Here is a 20,956-nt window from a genome sequence, read left to right as displayed (position 1 = left end):
ACAGCATGAACAATTCCTAGTGTGGAAGTTGCTGTAGCAATAGACCTTCAAGATTATTTCCTCCTAGATCTGTGTTTGTGAAGCTGTTACGAACTTCAGTTATTGTTAACTTGTGCTTGGGTTAGCTGAAAAGAAGTAAATCTTCATAGTGGTTCCTTGGGGAAAATTTCCTCACTTGTCTCATCTTCAAGTTTGGCTCCATCCTTTGAAGTTGCTTTTAGTCAAGATGCCCCAGCCGGTGAGGGTCTGTCTCTGTTCCATCAATGCTGTCATTTCTCATCTACAGCAAGATGAAGAAACAAATGTGAAAAGCTCCTTGGGCTTCTAAACATGTAAGGGGCTCTTTAGTAGTTCTATAGAATAGTGAGGTTCAGAGTACAGTGGAAGACAAGAGGCATTCCTGATACTTTATCCATGTTCTGTCACAGGTGGATGGTGAGTGAAGGTCTCTCGGACCATTTCAAAATTAATTTTTTATTTTCCAATTTCAAAACAAAGCATAACTTTAAGCTTAAATGTGGCCACAATCCATTTGGCTCTATTGAGAGTATTGTTTCAATACTTTAAGGGTCTTCTGTGTGCAGAACATTGGTTAGAAGTTTAAAACTGAGTTTTAAATTAGCACTTGGTAAGGTGTTAGCCTGTGCACCTTCTAAGCAATAGCTTTGAACCTCCTAATATTGGAGGATTAGAGCCTAGATGTAATTTGTCTCTTCTCTGTATGCTTGGGTTTAAGCCAACTCAACTTTGTAAGCGTCACAAAGTGGCTTCACATATATATCTTGCATACATAATATTTGCATCTATACAAGCCCCCTGCCTCAAAATAACTTTTTGAGGCAAAATCCACCTTGCTGCAGTGTTGTAATTCATCACTGGTGTGGGAGATAAGTGTCTATAATTGTATCTTTAATGAGGCAAGTGGGACAGACTGTGAAAATCAACTTTTCAGGTGCTGTGAAATCAGATCATGCCTGTGGCCAAATGGTGAATCTGCTTTCCCTGTAGCAGAAGGATTGCATTGAGCTGAGTGAGTGATGGCCTTTCTCCTTAAGAGCTCCCTGACAGAGCCAGAGCTACCCCTGACATCAGCAAAACGATGTCTCTGTGTGCCCATGTCCTCCTGGTACACTCGTGCTAAGGCATCTCCTAAGGTATTTCAGACAGAGTCCATGGGGAAGAGGTCACCACCTGCCTTTTGACCCCTGGTTGTTCTGTAGCCCTTCAGAAGGCAGCTCTGCCATTGTAGCCCATGGTGAAATTGTGACCATCTGCTCCTTGCTGCAAGTCCAGGGAGTAGGAATGCCCAGTTCTCTTCCTTGAGAGCCTGGTTATTTGTTATCGCCATGGAGTCTACATGTTTCCAGGGACTGTTTCTACAATAAATAACTCCACAGAAAGCTTTCTACTTATGTCCTGGCATACAGACATTATTGTCCTTGTCCAGACACTCCTCTCAGAAGATGAGGAGTATGTTTCATCTGTGGAGCTAGGATGCTGGTCTTGGAGTCCCAAGTCTCTACAGGGCATTCAGGGTGTTAGTGAACCTCCTGTGGGAACTCAAGCTGTTGGATGAACAAGATACTGTCATGTAAAATACACACATTTCAATGTCTGGTTGAATTTGTTAAGTATACTTCAACACCATTAGCCATGGAAAAAGATCAGTTCTAAATCTGGAATTTCAGGCAGTAAGGCAAGCTTCTAAATGGGAGAAAATGACATTTGGAGACAGGGACAGGCTAGGGAAAATGTTTTAAGCATCCTTTGAGATCATTGTACAATTTCTTGGTTACTGTTTGAGCCTGTTCACGTCCTTAGACGTAGATGTCTGTAAGATTTAAAAAAAGAAAAAAGCAGCCATAGTTTATGCTTTCAAGAGGTTGTTATAAAAGACAGCAGAGAAATTTTAAGTCAGTGCTGTCAGTTGAAGATCATGTCTTGGGTCACTTGTGCTGACATCATCAGCTAGTTATAGTTAGAAGAAAGAGAATATTTTTCCCCAAAATATTTACATAAAACAGACTTTGTATGAACTAAGGATTCAAAACCTTTTGAAGGGGAGCAAAAGCTCAAGTAATTGTTAATAACAATGGAGTTTGTTTTTTTTTTTTTAACTTCCTAGGACCCTGGTAACAAATGAATGTCACTTTATGACCTTACTCTGACTTGTGGCAGCATTTCTTTAAAACTTGTCATATTTTCTGTGTATTTATGCGAAAATGAGATGTTTACATGAATAATGTCTCTTTTAAATAGTAAGGCCGGTGGACTTTCAGAATCCAATGAACCCCACTGCTGAGACACTGTGACTCCAGCCTAAGCGATCGCTCTGGCTGGCTGGCTGCAGGCAGCCTTCTGCATTCCTCTTGTCTCCAGTCCAAGCTCTCAGCTGCTCTGCCTGGAAAGCTGAATAAACTCATTTGCATGGCAGGGAGCCCGAAGTGATCTTCCCTGCCCCAGTGCGCCCTGCCTGACTGTGCAAAGCACTGCCTTAAGGTTCCTGTAGGGCTCCCGGGTTCTCTCTAGGCTGCGGCTCTGCCGAGCCCGGAGCACGCGTGGGGCTGTACCTTCCTGCGCCGGCATCCTGGCGCTGCAGGGCGCTCTCAAATGCACCTGCTGGCTCTCGAGAAACAGCTGTCTTCCAAAACATCTTGTTCCTTTCTCATCCCTGATCAACAGGGACTTGACTCTTGTGTTCAGTCTGAATTCACCCAGAATGCAAGTCAAGTAACCTTTTGGTGTGTGGGTATTTTGTTGTTGCTGCTGTTCTGTTTTCTCTTTAGCAGATGTTTGCAGATTGCACGAGGTAATGCTGAAATGTGATTGATGCTTGATGTAGGGCAGAACAGGATGTACAGGTTGAGCTTCTTGTTTGTATTTCTGATTAAATGCTTACTGTGGTGGTGCAGTTCTAAAACTTGGTTTTAAGTAAATAATAGATGAAATTTTAATCTTTCAAAGAGGTGACTTTTATTTGTTCCTTCAAACACAGATAAGATGATAAAATGGAAATAACATCACTTATCAAAGTAAGAAAATTGATTAAATGCTAAATCATAGGCTGTAGCATAATCAAAAGCTAGGTAAGCTTTATGATTTATGCTTTACAAATTGATTATTGGCACATAAAAGACAAGACAAGGGATAGTTTGAAGAAGTAAGTGTACATGGGATGTAACAAGTGGCATGAAATTGGCCCTCATTAATATTTATGGCAAAGAACTTTCTCAGATCTCAACATGATTTGTGCATTTAGAGCCTGAACTTTTAATATCTGACCACAAGATTCAACTGACATGGTGAACAATCGGAGCTAGAGGCTTTCAAGAGCAGACTGCTCTCATGCTGATGCTGACTGATGACAGAAAATCCTTTCTCTCATTCTAGCAGCTTTTCATTAATATGTAACATTAAAAATAAGCAAGTTTCAGTACAGTCAAGGCAGCAGGATGTGTGCTATGTGAAAAAATAGCAGATTTTCATAAATACAAATTAAGATATTTCCCTTTTAGAAAACCCATGGAATGGAGCCTATGTGAAGCACAACATGGAAGAGAAAGAGGAGCTGTGAGAAGACCAGTAATGGTGGGAAGGGGGAAAAAGTGCAGATCTCTCTGTGCTTTGTCTTGTGAGAATGGAAGCAAAAGCCAATCACAAGGATGTGCATGCTGGGGAATAATCACTGCAAAATCAGAAAGCTGTTTCTATAATTGCTAGTGGTATGTGGAGGAAATTGAAATGTATGATTATTTTAAAAAGAAGAGAGTTGTTTTCAAAACTTCCAAATCTGAAGCTGTTTTATGGCTTGCAGGATGCTTGGGAAAACTAAATGGGAGGCAGGACATCTTGGTATCTGTGACCTTATCAGCTGTCTCTGATTTCTGCACCTAAATTAGTGAGCTGCTGCAGAGAGGGGAGAAAAGTATTCTCCATGGAATGGCATTTCTGATACCCAGCAAGGCTTTGCTGGTCCTGCTAAGTGAATGATTTCCCATTTAGTATCACCACCCTGACATGTATGCAGATAAAAAACATTCTTCTAAGGTTTGGAAGCTGAATGAAGCAAAGGTTGGCTGGTTTGAAAGGGAGAGGCAAATTTCTGAGATTCTTAGTCTGGTAACAGTCCTGCTGACTTTGAAGAATAGAAAGTGATGGTGTATTTTTCAGGGACTCTGAGTAGCCATATTTCTCTTTGAAAACAGGACTGAATAGTCAGGTGGTTAAAGAGGAAGTGCCCTGACAACTAGTGTGCACAAGCAGTCATTTGGAGGGGAGTTTGAAGCCAAAAAGACTGCAAAACTGCAGCCCATGCTGTGCCTGAAGAAGGAAATGGGTGCTCATTTTCCCTGTGCTCTGGTGACTCCCCCTGGGGTGCCATTACAGCCCCAAGGAGGAAGTTTGGGGACCTGGGTGATGGAGTAAAGGGGGGAAATTCCACCCTGGGAGAGAGGGGCTGAAGCTGGGATTGAGTCGGAGGCTGTTGGGGGCTGTAGGCAAAAAAATAAGCTGGCTTGTGGAATGAGCAGAAGGAAGGGCTAGAGAGAGAGATGAGGAGGTAGGCTTGGATGCATGGGATGATTAGAAACCAAAGGTGTCAGACATGGACCAAAACTAAGAATTTTTGCAAGTCAAAGCCTCTACAGACTGTACAAGAACTGCTGCACTTCAGTGACTGGCTGCTTAGCTAAATCCAAACAGGCCTTCACACACAGGCACTATATGATGTTTCTTTCCCTGTGGTTTTCTTCTGTTCTTAAAATCTTACCTGGGTAGTGGTAGATCAATATGTGAGTGCTTCCATCTCCGTCTCATTCATGTCATGTCAGGCTCTAGGTACTCTCAGATGGATTAAACAGCTTGCAGAGCTGACCTTTAATGCAGAGCATGAATTTTGACAGATAGCTTAATATTTGTAAGACTGGGATGATGACTAAAATGTTAGCTGTAGTCAGTGGAGACCTGACTTGGTTGTGCTTTGCTAAACCAGCTCCATGGCTGGCTCTCTTGTGTGTGTGTTGTATTTCAGTGCTGTATGTGATCCAAATGCTGTACGTAATCTCTCCATGGTGACTGCACAGTATTTGTTTCTATTTAAGGAGAGAAAGAGGTCTGGGTTTTCTGCCAGAATTCCCACTCAGGTAATTACACTTCTGCCTGCAGAATTTCCCTGTAGCTTCAATTGTAGTAGTTGTTCTTCGCTCCCGCTACTAAAAAGTGTGAACATAGACCTGCTGCTGTGTTTTGGGAACCCAGCAGTGCCTGCTTGGCTCAGGCAAGTGAAGTGACCCTGCTATGCACCCTTTATGCTAGACTTGCCCCTAGTAAAAACTGCTGCATCCAGTCATGCCACTCTGCAGCTCTCATCTTTCTGAGCCTGACTTTGGCATAGCAAGTTGGTCTTGATAGTGAGACAGCCAGCTGGAAGCCAATGAAAAGATGATTAAGAGCCAAGAGAAAGCCATATGGAGAGAGAGAGGGATTTCTCTTTACAGAGTTATAAGTAAAAGTGTTTATGTCTTTGGATCCCTCTAGCTGTTTTTTTCCCCTTATTTGCATCAGTTTTATGGGTGGGAAGTGGTTGCAGTTGATTAGCAAATGCTACCAAATCTCTTTAGCTAGAACAAATGTTGTAAACAGTAGATATTTCGGGCAGCTCTGTCAATATTAAAAATCAACATGCCAACATTGTAATGGTAATAGCACATATGTCATCATTATTATGTTAATGTTAACTACAATACTATATATGATATCAACGTAATATAAAAATATTGTTTTGCAAAATAAGAGATATTGAATGAAGGGGCTCTTGCCTCAAACTGATATTATGCAGAGATTTTTTTTTTCTGGACTTAAGACAGCAGAGCTAATAAAGTCCATCTCAGTCTGAGAACTCTTCAGCAGATGCTGAATTATCTTTGAAGTCAAAGTAAACACAGACTGTGCTCACTTGGAGCCTTATACAGAGATTTAAAACAGAGGCTGTCCAACATCAATAAGTTAAGACTCATCAAACATAGCGTAGATAGTAAACAGAATCAAGACAATTGAAGCAAATTATTGATTCATGGAATTCATTCTTTCTTTTCACAGAATGTTCACATGCAGATTGTGTTCTCTTGAATGCAGTTCTTATTCAGATTTACTAAATGAATGTTATGGTGAGTGTGTGGGTTTAAAGAAAAAAATTCTGTTAACTAATTCTGTATAGATCATATCCTCAAGATTCAAGCTGTTTCACATATGGTATTGTTTCAGCTTCCCTGACTGACTGAATGCTGTTCAAGTGAATAGCACTGAAACCCTGCTTGAATTGCTACTAGGAGTTGGGGTGCTTAAAGTGTTCTCTTTGGAGTTGCAAGTTTCTCATGAACATGGAACAGTTTAAGAAAAGGCTGACAAATAGGAAATGGGAATTTCTGTTAAAACTTGCTGCTTACCTTCCTGTCCAGCAAATAAAAGTTAATTCTGCTTATTAATTACTAGTAGAGTCAGGAACTGTGCTACTTGGTTGAGAGTAGGGGATGTAATGTTCAAGGCTTTTGCCCAGTTGGTCTCTTGAACAAGGATTCAAACTGTCTTCTCATGATTTTAGTTGTAATATATATGGTGAAGTACTAACTGTGTGTGTGTAGGTGGGGGCACAGGTATTTGACTCTAAGTTTTGAAGGACTGATCTTCATGGTGTTCAGAACGTCTGTATTGTGTTCCACCTTTGCATCCAATTCTCTGCAGAACACAGCTTGCCTGAGAGGTACAAGAGCTTTTTCTTTCCCATCCAACTAGGAAAAAATGTCATAAGGGTGGTGCTTATCTGAAATACATCTGCATCTCTCTGTATTCTTTTCCCCCCTCCCAAGCAACAGCAAAATATTCCTGTTCCTCTCTCAAGTTGATCTTGATGAAAACTCCTCATGGCTATTTTAGATCCTTTTGCTTCCAGTCTGAATACACCAGGCCTTTTCCATCTTGCTGAAATTGCCTGTGAGTCTTTTGAATATGTCTACTGGTCTCAATGAGATCCTATTTGAATTGGTGGATGTCACTGTTTTCTAGGAAAGCTTGTGTTTCTGCCACTGAAGAGTCCCTGCAGACTTCACACCATGCAGGTATGAAATAACTCGTAGTGGCATCTGTTCTCCAAAAATATTCAATGCACATTAATTGGGTGGGTTGGGAATAGTTCAGAAGTGTTGCATTAGTTTGGGCTGAGTTGGCCTTTTTCCCAGGCCTTTTCATAACCATACCATCTTACCTGGATCACTTGATGCCAGGTTTGACATCAGATTTTATGCCAATGAGTAAGTCCTCAAAGATATAGTAGAAATTGCCAAGCTTTTACTCTTAAGCTGTTGAACTAAGCTGAAATACACCTTCCTAAGGGAATACAGGAACCTGGAAGTGCCAAGCCCTACACAGGGGCAAACCAAAGTTCTATCAGAATAGGGAATGCTCTTAGAATCATAGAATGTTAAGGTTTGGAGGGCACTCCAAATACCCCTGCCGTGGACAGGGATGCCTCCCACTAGACCAGGTTGCCCAAGGCCTTATCTAACCTGGATTAAACACTGTCAGGGTTGGGGCATCCACAGTTTCTCTGGGTAACTTGTTCCAGGGTCACGCCATTCTCACAGTAAAGAATTTCTTCCTAAGCTCTAATATAAATTCCTCTTCTTTCAAGTTGTACTCATTAGTCCTTGTCCTATCACTACAGTTCCTGACAAAGAGTCTTCTTTGGCTTCCCTGTAGATCCACTTCAATACTGGAAGGTTTCTATGAGGTATCCACACAACCTTCTCTTCCCCAGGCTGAACAGCCTCAACCTTCTCAGCCTTCAAAGGGCAGTCCTCTTATCAGCTTTATGGACTTGCTCCAACAGTTCCATGTCCTTATTCTGGGGACTCCAAAGCTGGATGCAGCACTCCAGGTGCATCCAGATGGGGTTTCAGCAGAGTGAAGGGGCAGAATCCCTTCCCTCACCCTGCTGGCCACTCTCCTTTGGATGCAGCCCAGGATTCCATTGGGCTTCTGGGCTGTGAGCACACACTGCTCAAATGTGAGTTTTTCCTCAACCATTACCCCCATGTCTTTTTCTGCAGGGTTGCTCTCAATCCCTGTTCTGCCCAACCTGCAGATGTGCCCACATGTGTGGTTGGAAGGATATGCAAGAAGAGGATCTCTTGGCAATATTTCTCCAATCCTGGGTACAACCTACATGAAATGCTGTGCTAATGGAGAAGGAAGTGTGGATGTAGAGATAGCTTCACCTCATCACTGGGATAAGACTGTGGTTAGGGGCAAGTTATTCTGAAGGGAATGAAACTGGCCTGTGATCTCAATCACTTGTAGTTGCTGGAATGGACTAGGAATGTTCTAGACATCAGCCTTGCTCTGTTGTGAAGTGATGCTAAGCTCCTTTGGGGGGACAGGACAGCTCTGCTCCTGGAAAAGTGCAGTTCCAAGAGAGCACCACCTGGCTCTGAAATGACCCAGGCTGGTGGACAGCCCTGAAGCCTGGGTGAGCTGGTGTCCTTGTTTGTCCTGACTGCAGTTTGGGCTTCATGGAAGGACTCAGGGAAAATGCCATTGTTTGGAATCTACAGTCAAGTCAATCTTCCTTTGTAACTTTCCTACACTAGGGGTGAAGGAGATTTGTGAAGTTAATTAGACTCCAGATTTGAACATTCCTCCTGGGTGTTGGAACCTGGCATTCTCCTTTCAGTTTATATGCATATAAAGCTGCTTGCTACACATTGGACTTGGGATGCTCCTGGAATGAGAAATGGAGTGTATGACATATCTATCTGCTTTCCAGGGACTGCCTTGTCAGAGTCTGTGATTCAGCTCTTTGCCTTATGGATTAACTGGGAGAATTCATGTACTTTTAAAATTTCTTTTAAAACATTTTGCTGAGATGAAGTCTGTGCAGTTAATTAGAGCTCTGCCACTGTTCACAGAATGCTGGCTGTGCTGAGCAAAGCTCTTCAAACACCTTTTTCTTGAGTTTGAACAGGCAAAGCACTGGGCTCTCACGCTTTCTTGGCAGGCAGAAATGATGAGGTAAGGAGCTACTAGTTCCTGGTGGCATTTCTGTGCTGCTGGGAGACTGGCTGTGCAGTGAGGTGGAGCCAGCACTCCTCATCTCCTGTGTCTGGCAGAAGCATGGGGCAGAAGACAGTGGCTTTGCTTTGCCAAATGCAGTCTGTCCTTCCTGGGAGCCACACATCAGAGATGTCCTTTTGGCACAGTGGTCAAATACCATTTTAGCAGACATTTAATGCAAAATTGTCAGAGCTTCTAAGGAAGCTGTGCCACAGTTTTGCTTCTCTGCTCAATAGCAAATTCCTTCAGACTCTCAGGCTGGTTCATAGTCCTGTTTCCATATTTGAACCCTTTGTGATCGCTTCTTCCATCCCTTGATTCAGTGCATCCTTTCCCTTTGCCCAGGGAACATCCCTCCAGCTTCTGCCCTCTTTTGAGTGAGCAGCTTTCCTGCTTTGCCTATCCTTGCCCAGAGCCAGTTCTGTTCAGAAATAGATTGATTCCATTTTTCTATCTAAATGTGGAATGGTCCAGATTTGTATGTGAGAGCTGAGATCAAAAACTTGTTGTTTGCTTCTACTTAAACAAAATATGTTTTTTTTAAAAAATAATCTGAAGATGTTCCAAAATTTCTCCTGAAACATTTTTCACTTTCTTCTATTTCAAAAAAGATTAGCAGAAACATGGAACTGCTTTGGCAGTTGTGGAAATAAAATTAAAAAAACATGAGTTAAAATGCAACTGCTCAAGCCTGTGGGGCGGAGGCCGAAGTGTGTTTACTAGAAACACACTTGCTGTGTGGCTGGGACAGCTTTCTGTTTGGGGAAATATTGCAAATCTATTCCCTTTACATATGGACAAGTGGTGATGTATCAGTGTGCTGCATATTGTGCGCGTACCCCGAGTACAGAAATGCCTTGTTCTCAGGAAGCTTCCATCTCTGGAGTGAAAGGCAGCAGCTATTTTTAGTAGTGTGCTGCAGCATTGCACAGGAGAGCACAGGATGATGCTGCTTCCCCAGCTCACTTCATGGATGACACTGCTAATTTACTGAGGACTGATGACAAACTAGTACCACCAGAGGAGCACAGACACAGCTTTGTGCTTTTTTAAAGAAGTCAGCAAGGTTGTACTGGGGAGCAGTCGAAAACCAAACAACAAAAATTATTTCATTGGAGAAGAACCCATAAAGCTATGCCCTGAAACTGTAAATGCTTGAAATTCCAGCTTTAGAAAGAAACATTACAATGCAAAGCCTGGGCTGTTTCTGTCAGGAGCCCAGAAGAGTGGGTACTCAGATGTAGTAGCTGGTAGTCAGAATGGAGTATGTCCCCTGTGTAGAGACAGCAAAAGACTTGCATCTTTAGTCCTGCTCAAACCCCTTTCCTGAAGATTTAACAGATTTTGACCAGGTACTGCCCTCTCTCTATGCACAAGATGCTGTATTCCTAAGCACTAACAACAATCCCACGCTTTTCTGACATGTGTGATCAATTGGAGATTAAATCCTAACGTGAAACCTTACAACAAAAGGTTGCAGTGAGCTTTCACAGGCTTGTCAGGTTGCTGGAGTTCCAAAGTCAGTATTTTGCTTGGGTGCTGACACCAGGACCATCACATTTACTCTTCTGTTGACAGCTGCTCTGCTGATTTCCCTCTACAAATGGCTTTGGGTTTTGCAAGTGTAACGGGTGAAGAGCCATGTGAGTGCAACAGAACAGTTTGTTTCTGCAGTAAGTGGAAAAAGCAGAATGCAAACACACAGTAGAAATCTTGCCTCCTGTATTTCAATTGCTCATTTTTTTAGGAAAATTGTTGTGGCTGATGTTTGTTGGAATTTTTATGCCTTTTCCTAGTGTGCATTTGTGTATTTCTTCTCTCCAGATTCGCTTCATTATTGCAAAAAAGAAGTTAGTGTGCCCAAGAAAATGCTGTTGTTGAGGGTGATACCATGTGGAATTTGGTGAGTTAGTTACTAAAGAATGTTATTTCAGCAGTTATCAGAGAATAGATATGTAAAATGTAAAACTGTTTAAACTTGGCAAGAGCATCCAATATCTGCATTTTCCTGATTAGAGCCGCTAGAGTTATTGTAAAAGCAAAGCATAATTGCAGCTTACTCTGTTTACCTGGGTTTTTGGTTTTTTTTCAAAACTGAAATATACACAGAAAAACATTTGGAAATTAAGGATTTCAATGCAGTTTGAAGACTTGTGAAGAACCAGCCTTTATGAATTTTATAAAAGCCTTGCCGGGAGTGTTTTGGCAATTTATACTGCTGCATTTATAACAATGCATAGTGGGAGTAGAAATTATATTTTGTTGTGCATTTGTGAGCAAGAATTTTCAGTTTTATTCACATTATAAAGATGAAAAATATCAATAAAGTAATTCAGTCATGTTTTGAGCTCTGAAACTTGCATTTTTGCAGAGGAATATTGCTAATGGATTTCAGACCATTTGGGACTGTGATTTGGTTTGTATTACCTGTCACCACAGATCTTCAGTGCTGTACGTAGTTTAACATAGGGCCAACAAAATGGTACTAGTAATGTTTCTCTTCACAGTAAATTAAGTCATTGTTCAGCCTTTCAATATCCATGATAATTTCTCCTGTTGTTTAAAAGGGACTCCCATTGTGGCCATTTAAGCAGAACATATGGCTTACTGATACAATGTCAGCTTCTTAAGGTGTTTCACACTCTGGCCTGTTCTAGAACTGACTGTTAGCTGATGTACACTCTGGAAAAAAATATCTTTAGATGCCAAAACCAATTCCCAGGTGAGAGCCTCACAGCCAAAAAGAAGTAAAAAGTGCTCTCTGGCCTTCCACCACCAATCACCTCCCCTATCCCCATGCTTTTCTTCTAAGATATATTGACTTATATTTAGCTTCCTCTGAAAAGAATTTCAAGCTTTTAACACCGTTTGTCACTTTATGCAAACCTTTACAACACAGTTTGCCCTTAGTTAGCGGGTGTCCAAGCTGGATGCTGAGACACTAAGCACTATGTCCTTCATAAACTTTATGACAGCCTGTAAAATAATAGTGCTAAAATAAATTTCAAAGTGTGGCCTTAGTAGTTTTCTCTAAGAGCTCTGACAGGTAAGAACTGGCAGGGTTTGCTGTAATCTTTTATAGCCTTATATTCTTGCATACAGCCTTGTATTTTTGTCATAAGCTGCCTGTGAAGACTACATAAAAGAGCAGTATTTTTCCACTCCCATTACAGCAGCAGTAACCTCTGGCTGAAAGCAAGGTGGAGAAGGAAGAGGATGCAATTTGGATTTACCATGACTAAATTCAGCAGTGCCTGTTTAAGGGATTTCTAAGTTTTTTATTGGGTCATTTTGGATGTGTATGAATTTTTCGGATTGTTTCTGTAATAGTTGCTGTCTCCAAATGCTCAGCATAATTCTGCTTTGCTTACCTAAAGTGGAGTCTTGCTTCTGAAGTCTGTAAAGTTGTTGCAATCTAAGTCTGGCCTGAATCTGGAATCCATATTGGCATACTTAATGGAAAATATCTCAGGGCTTAAATAACTAAGCTGTAAAGATTTTCCTTCTTTCTTTCCTAACCCTAATTTAAGAAAAAAAAAAAAAAAAAAAGCAAGACATTGGTATGGCTATGCTGTATTTTATTGACATGGATATTCTGGTTTCCAGGCTGCTGTTTCATGTGATGAGGGGACCTCTGTTGTGTGGCTGTAGATGTGCCTGCTAGGAGTGCAGACCTTCTGGCACAGGTGATAAAAGCCAGATGAATCAGCAGCTTCAACTCCGGCTCAGCCACAGAACTGAAATGAAGTCCATGTGTGTCAGCCACCAGTTGGTCATGGCACAGCCTTTGCAGAAGGACTGTGTTCTCCATAAGAGGGCCCCAGCCCAATTGTAGGGGTCATCCTGCTCAGCCTTTTGGACCAAATGATCATCAAAATCAGCCTTAAGACAGGCTTTGGACGTTTTACTGAAGGAGTTGGTTTTGATGTTGTTGGTTTGTTTGGGTTTCGGTGGTGTGCTGTTTTGTTTGGCTGTTTTTTTAAATTAGGAAATTAAACCAGGTTGGCCTTGTGAATCTCTGTCCTGCCTTAGTCAGGTCAACACATTAGACTTGGTATGGCACTAAGGTTCTGGACTGCTGGCAAGTAGTCTGCAGCAAGGAGAAAATGTTTTCCAGAAGGACGGGCTCTCCCATGACCCAATCAAACTCTACTTTTCTGGCAGAGTACCCACAGTATAGCTTTGAGGGCTGGTTCGTGTAAAACTGTCAGACTCAGCTGAGCTTAGCATGATGCAAACTTTTGTCTCCATTCCTGTTCCCTGACCCGAGTCTGCCCTGCAATGACTGTATCTAGGGCTAGAAGAGTTGGGCTTGTCCTGTCTTTAGTACATTCATTCTTGGAATACTCCTGTAGCTATTCCAGGGTACTGCTGAATCTCTAGTAGAGAGCTGGGCAACTGTTCACCAAAGAAACCTGTGAGAGAGGTCTCAAGTCAAAGTCTCAAGCCAAAGACAGTCCCCTAGGTGGGGGGGTGGCCGTCCTCTCTTTGACAGTCCCCACTGTTGTTGCCAAAGCTGCCAGTGGCAAGCTATGAGTTAAAAATGCTCGCTTCTGGAAAGCCCCTCTCGCAGCCCTGCTGAGCAGCGGTTCAAAGATTGTTTTTGTGCTTAGCATGTTTCACTCCTGCCTCTTCAGAGATCATGTTAATATTATCAGCTCTCATCAAACATTAATCTGTACATCATTTGCCAATTGAAGCATGAGTGGGTTGCACAGATTTATTCAGCAAGCAGCAATTGCTGCCTAGACTCTGTGGTCTAGTTGTTAACAGCTGGCTGTTTGGGTTGTGTTTTTGTTAAGTGGAGAGCCTATTTATAGGCAGCAGAACACATGCACATCCTTGTCTGTGCTACTGCAGATCCTGGGTAATCTCCTCTGGTACAAAAGCCTAGTCTACCAGCTAGCATAATGTGTACTAAAGTCAGCGTGGGAGAGTTAGAGGTGTTGGATTTTGTTGGGTTTTTCCTCTTTCTGTCACTATCTTGAAGCTTTGGAGCAGACCATAGCACAGGGACAGGCTGCTTGCCTGAAAACTGGGGGCAAGTGTTTCCCAGGATTCAGAGGAAGCAATCTATGGTGGTGGTGTCTGACATGAAATGTCATTAAAATATTCTTGTGGCAAAGGATTTGATTTAAACAAGGATTTAATGTGTATGTGTGTATCACACCCCATTCTTCACCCAGAGGAAGGCAAAGTTAACTTTTGTTTGCTTCCAGAAAATTAGATGGCAGGCGAGGTATCTGTGGTGACAGTAGCCTGGGAGCTGTGTCATTCCTTCTCAAGGGCTGGAGGAGAAGAGGGTTTTGGCTAACACCCAGCAGAGGAAAACCTATCTGTGTCTGCATACCTAACACCATCAGTGAGATGGGGAGTGTGGCCTGGTGCCCCAGAGCACCCAGGAGTTTGTCTGTGACACTCTGCTTGCTATTCAGAGGTGCTGCTTGCCTGAGTCACTGTTTGTGCTGAAAATGAAACACTGTGATTCTAGCACAGCACACAATGAACTGCTAATTACAAAACTGAAAACAAAGTTAAAGAGAAGAATGTGCACAGCATATTTTCACATCATGCTAAGCAGCTTTTTTCTTGGTTGCTTTAGTCACCCTACTATGAGGTGTTAGGACAAGCTGGGTTTGTCCCTGCCACACACTTGCTTCTTTCAGAGTTCACAAACTTCTGGGCTGCTTTTCTCTCCATTTGTTCAACAAGGATCTCCCATGATCTTGCACATCACTCTACTGCTTTTGTCTTTCTACAGTGCTCTCTTCCAAACTCATACTTGCTTGCTCTATGTGTAGGAAGTAATATTTTAATTCCATCACAGCACAGTTCTGTATTGTGAAGAACACAGAACAACCTGGTTTGTCTGTGCCTTCCTTCTGTCCCAGTCCCTTGTCATGAGAGTTAGGAAATAATTTCAATAGGTGCCTGTGAAGCAGGAGAATGAAGAATTCTGTAGGGCACTGGAGTGAGCACAAGCACAGACTGGACTGCTGTTGGAATGATGAGTGTGCGCTCCAGTCTGTTCACTTGCTTCTCAGAGCACGGTCCTTGAGTGAGCAGCCTCAGAGATGTCTGAACTTTTAAATCATTTTGGCCACCTACCTGTTTACACCTCTCCTTAGGGGGAGGTACTTCAGTAAGTGCTACACACATCTGTCTGCCGTTCAGATTCAAGCACACGGGCATAACTACTGAGGCACTAACGAAATATATCTGAGCAGCATGCATGACATCCCAAGGATTTGCTTATAGGAATACAGGAATGCACTAGTGGTGCGTTCTACCCTGACTGGCAATCCACTCCTAGCCAAGGATGCAAACGGATAGGCTCCAGTGCTTTCTGCAAGGCACTGTGCCAGCATGATACAGATGATGGGGAAGAGCTGAACAGATACTTAACATCTCTGTGTATATCTTCCCCATTCTGTCACAAGAGTGCCTCATATAAATAAATAAAAGGGATGCTGTTAAGTCATGCCAGTCAAAAAAAAGTCTGAAGACAGACTCTGGCTGCCTGCCCGGTTGTGCCAGGTTTTCTAGGCTATGAAGCGTATACTTGTGTCCGAGAAAGTATTTAACCATGGTCCATGGACTTCTGGAGATCTGGGATGATTTCTGAAGGAGATGCTAAATGTAAATAAGAGAAAAAAGACTCTTGTAATGGGACTTCAATCTACTCTGAAGAAATCAGCACCTCTGTTAAAAAATGCTGAGGTCTCTAAGCAGTAAGAAGTTGACAGCTATTTTCTCGTTTATGGAAAACTTAAGGAATGCTGTAGGACACTTGATGCCAAGACAGCTCTGCCATTTCTGTCACAGTGACATTGGTGGGACTTTGGTCAGTAAATCTGCGAGATCCCACTACCAGTTAGAGTTAACTTTGGTGTTTGGGTTTTTTTGAGGGGGGTGTATGTGTTCCTTTCTCTCCATGTAGTGCTAGTAACAGGTCAGCTTCCTGTAGCTGAGATTTAGAAATCAGTAGAACTTTTTGTATTGCTTTATTCTGCTGTCCTTGAATCTCTTTTAGGAAGTTGGTGTCTCTGAACTACCTCTAGTGTAATTGGAGGGCAGACGTTCTGTGAGGTTTGTGCTTGTTTAAACAGTAAATTAAATTGCAGGGAAGCTGTGCTCACTCACGGATATAATGATTATGATGCTAAAATGGTACTGGTAGGCCCATGCCTCCAGCTCCATGGGACTCCTTAATGGAAAACAAGGAGCTGTAACATCACTGACCCTGTACAATGTGACCTTGGGGTGTGTGAGGGAAACACCAACCTGCTGAAACCACTCCAGCATGGAGGGCTTCAATGAAGAAGGCCAATGGTGCTAATTTTTGCTGAGGAGAAAGCACAGGCAAGTGTGGGAATGTTTCTAGAGCAGAAGCAAGCACCTGACGGCTTTCTAATGTGTGTAGCTTTTAAATGTAAATGAGAAACGAGCCCAAACTGAATTTCAATTATCATGAGATATAAATTAAAAACAGAGTTGAAGCTTCAGATTAAAATGTTCATTTTTTACTACATAGTTTTGACTTTGCTACATGAGCTTTCCTCGTGTTTTGATATTGTCAAAATCACTTTACAGCAACAGGTCCCAATAGATTATAGTAACACCTTGTAATATTTTAGTTTGTTAATGGTTTACAGTAGCAGGCTATGGTTTGAAAATCATGCTTCCACAAGTCTGGGAGTGGGGAGGAGGAACTGGGCTGTTGGTTCCTAATGTGAAAGGATGGGCATGGGGGGTGTTGTGGTGTGTTTTGTAGTTACGTTCGGTGCCAGCCTGTGACTGGGAGCGGCAGCTCAGGACAGCGCAAATCCCGCTGAGGCTACAGCCGCAGCCCCAAAAACAAATGAATTCCCCCTTTCTGGGTGGGAGTTGAAGCCATCCCAGGTTTGCTTCTATGTGTTCCTACACAGCATCTTCCCCTTGTCTGCTCCTCTGACCTCACAGTCCGTTCTGCTTCGCTTCCCTTCTGACCACCCCTGCTCGCCTTCGTCGGGGGTCGGACTCGGCAGAGAGCCGGCCCTAAGGTGGGCTGTGTTTTCCCCTCCCCCTCCGCCGTGCTTTCGGCCGGGGGGGCAATTCACGGGCTCGCTTGCTCCTTCACCTCCTCCTCGTCGCCAGGGCTTGCCCTTGGGCCGCCGGCTGAGTGCGGCGGTGGGGGGCTGGTCAATGCTGGGAGTCACTGCGGCTTCCCCGCCTCAGCCCCTCCGGCCCCGCTCGCGCCCTCGCGGGTCCTGCGCCGTGGCCGTTGGGCGCCGGCCGGTGCCACCGCGGCCACTGCGCTTGTGCCAATAGCGCGCGGCCGCTGTACCGCACTCCCTGTCCCGCGGCCCGTCCCGCGCTCTGTTGCGTGCTTGGGTCTCGCGCCGGTGCGCGTGCCCCATCGCGTGCCCTGTCTCGCGTCCTGTTGCGCGCTATACCTCGCGCCAGTGCGCGTGCCTTGTCGCGTGCCAAGGTCCCGTGCCTCGTCGCGAGCTCGGATCTCGCGCCCTGTCGCGTGCCGGTGTCTCGCGCAGGTGCGCGTGCCCTGTCGCGTGGTATCTCTCGTGCAGCTGCGCGTGCCCTGTCGCGCGGCCGACTTTCGCGCGCTATGCTCCGCAGGCGCGTGCCCCCGTCGCGGCCGGATCTGCTCGTGTCGTATTTGTGCACGTGCCCGTCGCGTATTCGCGCAGCTGCGCGCCCTGTCGGCGGCCGACTTTCGCGCTATGCGCGCAGTGCACGTGCCTCGCGGCTCGGATCTCCGCGCAGTGCGCGTGCCCTGTCGCGCGGCTGACTTCCGCGCGCTGTGTCGCGCAGGTGCGCGTGCCCTGTCGCGAGGTATCTCTCGTGCAGCTGCGCGTGCCCTGTCGCGCGGCCGACTTTCGCGCGCTGTCTCGCGCAGGTGCACGTGCCTAGTCGCGAGCTCGGATCTCGCGCAAGTGCGCGTGCCCTGTCGCGCGGCCGACTTTCGCGTGCTCCGTCTCGCGCAGGTGCACGCGCCCTATCGCATGCCAGCGGCTCGCGCACGTGCGCGTGCCTTGTCGCGTGCTAGGGTCTCGCGCAGGTGCACGTGCCCTGTCCCGCGCCCTGTCACGTGCCCGGGTCTCGCGCAGTTGCGCATGACCTGTCGCGTGGGCGAAGCTCGCGGCCGGATCTCGTGCCGATGCTCGTGCCTTCTCGCGCCGGGTTTCGCGGCCGGTCGCGTGCCCTTCCGCACAGCGAGTCTCGCGCGCGATCCTGCCGGTGCCGGGCGCGGCCGCCAGGGGGCGCGCAACTCCCACCGCCCACCCAGAGCTGCCCCGCAGGCCGCGGCTGGGCTCCCGGGCCAGCAGTGGGCACTTGCAGTGCGATGTCCTGCCAGTAATTCTAGATGAAGGATAATCCCCTGCCCCCACCCCCCCTCCAGTTTTGTAGGTTTTTTTAGCTATTTTAACCCTTTCCCTACGCTCTCGGCACGGTAGCGGGGAGCAGCGCCCCGTGTGCCATCGTCGGTGGCCCCGAGGCCCTCCCACGGCGCTGCTCGCTGGGATCCGGCCGTGGGCTGCCGCCCGGACCGGGGGCACAGGGACAAGTACCGGCGAGAGGGAGCGCAGCAGCGGCGCGAGCGGAACGGGCGGGCTCCGGCCGGCGCGCGGGCTGCCGGTGCTGGATGGGGGCCGTGAGGGGCCGCGCGGTGACCGCCGGTGTGACGGCTGCGAGATGCGGAGCGCGGCTGAAAGGCAAGCCTGCAGTGCCCTTGAGGAGGTCAGCCTGTACGTCGCCAGCTTTTAGGCAGGATCTGCACTTAAACTCTCTTTACAGATGAGTTTCCAACTTAAGCCCCTCCAACGAGGAGGATACCACGATCCCCTGGGTTCTATTGTGCAGTTGCACCTAGAGCTGGAAAGGCTCTTCTCATAATGCTTAACTCAGTCCTCTGTACCACTGAAAATTGTATTTGTGGTGGTATGTGTAGAAAGGGTCATGTGCAATCTTTTAGTGTCTAAAAGCCCAACTTTTTACACTTTGGAAACCTATTACTGTCTCTCATTTCTTCTTTATTTGACTAAACAAAAATGTACTTTAACGTTTCCTCTTCATTAATGTTTTCCCAACCCTTTCAGCCTTTCTGGCCCTCTCTGTATTCTCTCCCATTTAATCACACATTCCACAGTTTGCCACACTGAAGTGAATGCAAATATCACCTAGTTGCCAACATAATATGTAGTGATCACATTTACTCTTGAGTGCCTGCAGTGTGGACTTAAGAAATCTTTGGGAGTATTTCTACATTTATTGTAGTGTAGAGTTTTTTTTCCAGGCTGGAATCCTTACAGAAGTGTTTTGTGTTGGAGGAAAAAAACCAGCTGGGCTTTTTTTCCTAGATAAAGCCTCTTCCTCAATCACCTTATTTCAAGTAACTATCAAGTAACTTAATAGTAATACTACTACTACATAATAGTATTCTACTACTTATCTATTAGTTTAAGTGAATCTCTGTCCTCCATGTGCCATGAAGCATTGCTTAGGGCTTGGACCAGGTTGTTTCTGTTCAGTTAGTCTCTAGCATGTTAGAAAGGAAATTCTGGATTTTTTTATTTTCATATTAATAAAAGTTTCAGCAGGATTTCTCATAGCAAAGGTTATAACATCACGTAACTTTGATATCCTTCTTTGGAATTCACTTTGCAAGTAAGCAATGTGAGCCTCAGGTCCCAGTGGGCTGCTCCTGGTTGTTCCCCCAGTGTCCAGACTGAGGATTCAGAATGCCTCTTGGGGATCCTTCAGTCGATTCCATCGATCATGTCTCTCACAAAGCAGAAGCATCCATGTGTTGTGAGGGCAGGTAAATTCCCTCACTCGGGATCAGTGGATATGAAGTTGGTGTGTCTGCCTTGAAGGTCAGCCTTGTCTTGCACAGGGTGAGGTTGTTAATTGGGTTAATTGGGACTTTAGGGTGCTCTGACAAGTGACTTGTGCTTTTGGGTCAGAACAAGCAGTCTGTGTAAATCTAAGTGCTGAGAAGGGGAGGGGACAGCTACAGATGATCCATCACTTATTGGTTCCTCCTGTCCTTGGCTGCCCTGCATACTCCTCCTCTCTGGGAGGATGGCCCTTGTTTGCCTGCTGGGCTTCAGCTTAGGCAGAGCCCCTTGTTCCCTGGGGGCCTCTTAGGGATGTGCCCTAGGGAAGGACACTGGCACAAGACTGTTGCTGAAGCTGGAGGGGATGGGAAGACGGTTTGCATCTGCCTCTTCAACCTCCCAAGCTGGGTTAAACGTTTCCAGGGGGCAGTTAAAGATGTGCTTTCTGGTCTGTCCCCTGAGTGCATAATGGGAATTCCCCGCCCAGTTCTGTGCCTGGGAGAGCTCTGCAGCAGGTGCAGCACAAAGCACTGCGCACAATCGGCCACGTGTTGCCTCCGCGTGCACGAAAGGGCTCACACAGGAACACGCACACAGCCCGTAACTGTGCTTTCTCTCTGGGTCCCCTGCTGGTATTTTGTGCTGCTTTGGCCACCTCTGCCATCCCTCTGCCATGGGGCCTGGGCTGGCAGCATCCCTGATCACTCTGTGCTCTGTCCAGGATGCTCTTTGGATGGCTGCTGACTCCTGTACAGAGTTAAGGCATTTGCACGCATTGGAAGTGTCTCCTTACATCTTTCTGGGAATTTTGTTTATTGTGTCCTTTTGATACATGCCAAGCCCTGCCTTGGTGTTTGGAGCCTCCCAGATGTTTGGATGTTTTTTTTTTCCCTGTAGCATGTTGCTGTGTAACCCGGCAGGCACAACACTTGATCTTCTTCCTCTGCAGCTTAAAAAAATCTCTCGTCTTTACAGACATTCAGAGTAGCGACACATCTGCCTGCTATATTCTG

Source organism: Camarhynchus parvulus, chromosome 2 (assembly GCF_901933205.1).
Source record: "Camarhynchus parvulus chromosome 2, STF_HiC, whole genome shotgun sequence".
In the NCBI taxonomy this organism is placed as follows: Eukaryota; Metazoa; Chordata; class Aves; order Passeriformes; family Thraupidae; genus Camarhynchus; species Camarhynchus parvulus.
Note: the sequence above shows the minus strand (reverse complement) of the source record.